The sequence below is a fragment of the Fukomys damarensis genome, unplaced genomic scaffold (genome assembly GCF_012274545.1).
Source record: "Fukomys damarensis isolate Sample0158 unplaced genomic scaffold, DMR_v1.0_HiC HiC_scaffold_16, whole genome shotgun sequence".
NCBI lineage: Eukaryota > Metazoa > Chordata > Mammalia > Rodentia > Bathyergidae > Fukomys > Fukomys damarensis.
In genome coordinates, this window is record NW_022900928.1 from 10,843,047 (window position 1) to 10,846,465 (window position 3,419).

Sequence of the window (3,419 nt, forward strand, 5' to 3'; positions counted from 1 at the left end):
TTAAAGCACATCTAGATGACTTACACTACCTCATATACGGTACATGCCATGCTATAGTGTTCATATTATATGACTGAGACAATGATGATAAGAAAAACGTCTGGACACATTCAATGTAGATGCAGTGTATTTTTTTCCAAATATTCTCCCTCTGCAGCTGACCAAACACTCAGAGGTTGAGTCTGAGGACATGCAGGCTGACTGTCCTCCCAGGTGCTGTAAGCGGTGGCTTTGGTCAGCTGCCCAACCTCTAGGAAATACAAGTCCTCATTTAGGTGACAATCCCAGGCCATCAGGGAGCAGCTCGGCTTCATTTCAGTCTCCATTTCTCTTGTTCTCTCTGTGCAGAGAACCATTTGTTAAACAAATTGTGAGAGGGACCAACTTCTATCTAGCCAGAGCGGCAGGTGGATCCCCCACCTTCTCCTGCCCCATGCAGCCCCTGCCCCATCATCTCAGCCAAAAGAAACAGTGAAAGTAGACATAGCTCACATTACTTTTTAACAACAGGGCAAGTTTTGGTGAAGAATTAATCACCGTGCACTAGTTAGCATGCTCCTATGGCCATGAAATCAGCCTCAAAAGAATTCACAACTTGGTCTCTGTCATACACAGCTGGGAGGGGCTCCTGTGATTTTCTGCACAAGGTGTCATAGTTCTAGACTTAGAAAACTTTTTAGAGAAAGTGGCAGTTCCTTTGGAGAACGAGGGCTGGGTGTCACCATTTCCCCACAACCAAAAACAAAAAAAAAAAAAACAATTCCTATGAATGGGTCTGAGTTCTGAATTCGGCAGCTGTTGGTGTCCCCTAGAAACCTTCATGATGATTTCAATTCTCTAAGTCCATTTCTATATGCTGATGAGATCTTACTTTATATTGCCAGCCAGAAAATTTTCTCTGAATTTTATACTCATCTCCAACAGCCTGGTTGACATCTCCACTTGCATGTCTAAGAGAGTCTGAGGCTCGATATTTTAAGACCAGACTCTTGCTGCTCTGCTCAGTACCACGCTCACCCTTCCTGGTCTCCACCACCAAAGACAAATCCATTCCTCTGGTTGCTCAGACTGGAACCCTTGAGGGAGGACCCCTCAAACCACCCTCCATCGCTCCCATTTCCTCACAGACCTCATCCAATCAATCAGCAGATCTCGAGGACCAGCCCTGTTATCAAGTCTGCTTCCCGACCCTACCCTGCTCCCTCCTGGCCCAGCCCCTGGCATTGCTGCCCTAGTCTTAACCTCCTAACCTCACAGTGTTGTTTGCACCAAGGAGAAATGGGACACTTTGCTAGGTACCAGCAGTATAAATTTTATCAGACTGTGTCCAAAGGTTTCACACTCTGGGTTGTCAAGCAACTATGTTCCATGCGGCCCAGAGGATGAGTATCTGGAAAAGTGGTCATGTGAGATCACGTGAGAAGAAATATGCATAGGAACTGGAAAGTTATATTCTGAAATGTTCTCTGGGTCCTGAAATGGTAGAGAATTTAAACACAATTCAGGCCATAACCATTGGCCAGCAAAAGAAACAACAACAACAACAACAAAAGGCGATTCAGAGAAGGGAAGATGAAAACGATGTGCCTAGCATCACTGTGTACTTGTGTCCATAGGGACAGGGACCAAGACTGTTTCTACTACTGGGTATCGCAGGCTGGCTGTCCTCTAGCCCAGGGATACCAGCATGGGAATGTCCTGTTGCTGAAGCTCAGTGACACAGTGCTGTAGCCACACAGGGTGCCACCACGCTGGGACGTGCCTGTCCACCCAGCAGGGCTGCCGAAGGTGGCACTAGCCCCACTCTGCAGTTCTCCATGCACATTGCCATGTGATGCCTGGGGCTGCTACACACTCCTCTGGCTCTGCCACAACAGTGCCTGTTCTCGGCCTTTTTTTTTTTTGGCTGAGAATAAAACCCCTTTGAATACAGCAAAGGCGGCTGATCCTCTGGGAGGGGTGAGAAGAGGGCAATACCATGACAGGAGTCAGTGATTGTGACAGCTTTGTCACAGCTGCAGCAAAACCAAGTCTTAGTTCCATAAAAGTGCCCAGTGGTCACACCTGTCACATGAGGTCTGCACAAGCAGTGTGGAATCACAGATTCCAGGCCACCCGAATTGCCATCAGTGGAGAATTATTTATAGCCCATTCTGTGCTGCTCTACAGATTTTCAAAGTAAAGCTCTTACTGGATTCCTGTTAAGGGACTTGCTCCTTTACTTCTTTTTAAAAATGTTTTTTGTTCATTAAGTTTATCGGTACATTTTAGGTATACAATACGATGATATCATCATTGGGATCTTGCACCTTTACATGATGTATCTTGGTCCTTACTTTCTCCCTGTTCCCTGGCCCTCCCTTTAACCCCTCCAGCCCTCCCATTCGCTCCTTTACTTCTTACTGGCCACAGGTTGGACCCCCCTCCTCACAGTGTCACCCAAAACCGCGTCTCGGTGTACGTACTTGATTACTGCACCAAGGAACCGCATATGCCAGCCCGATGGTGGCTTGGTGGGGCCTGGGAAGGGCGGCTGGAAAACTTTCTCTGACACAGACAAGGTAAAGGATGCCCAGCTCTTCCAAACTTCTATTCTGTCCTGACAAAGGTTAAGCCAGAAAGTAGTTTGCATCTAAGTCTAAATCATTCACGGGTTCAAACCAGCCATTTCTCCCCAGTTTAATTAAAGTAAAAAGTTCTCAGGGGATGATTCAGCCTGCTGCCCAGGCTCGGGCTCTTTCTTTTCCCCTCTCCCTGCCCACCCTCCCTCCACACAGCCTCCCTCTCAGGCTCTGCAGCCACACAGGTGCTGTGCAGCTTTCCCCTGCAGTGCTGGCCAGGCTTCCACCTGCCATGACTGGTTCCAGCCTCGGCTTCCACTCCACTCCCAGGCCCTGGACTCAGAGGCTGCCCAGAAAGGAAGCTGCCAGCTATGGTTTGATTCACAGCAGACAGAAGAGGCTGTTTGCAGACAGGAGCCTGGGCACTGCCACCTGTCCTGTGGCCCCAGACACTCACCCTTTCCTGCCTCTTGGGAAAGATGCCTCTGGGTCTCCACAGAATGTCCCGTCCCAGGGAGACAGCACTCCGGGGAGCAGAGGGGTCTTCCAGTGGGAAGGGAGCAGAGCTTGACTATTTCCTTTGGAAGCTGTCCAGGCGACACAGTATCACAGACTGGGCTGGGGTACAAAAGGCATTAGGCAGGGACCCCAGAGGGCAGTGTGCACAATTCTGGCCTCAGACTCAGAACGGTATGGCAGGGAGCTTTGGATGGGACTTTGTTCTTCGGTTTTGGAGTAATGTGCAAAATGCCCTGGTCGGGAGAGAAAGGCTGGTGTTGGGCCAGATGTCAGGGCCTGAGGCTGGGGAGGGGCTGGGCTGCTCTACAGGGTCCCCCGGGTTGAGGCCCAGTGGAGCCA

The 3,419-nt window shown here is 49.6% G+C and overlaps 1 long non-coding RNA gene across 1 annotated transcript; it reads right to left on the minus strand.

Moving 5' to 3' along the window:
* Positions 1-303: 303 nt before the first annotated feature.
* LOC104859709 lies at positions 304-3,070 on the minus strand. The gene is made up of 3 exons (XR_779464.1): positions 3,019-3,070; positions 2,466-2,599; positions 304-340 (listed from the first exon to the last, which is right to left on the minus strand). It is a non-coding gene; the product is annotated as an uncharacterized LOC104859709 (long non-coding RNA).
* Between the last annotated feature and the right edge of the window lie 349 nt (positions 3,071-3,419).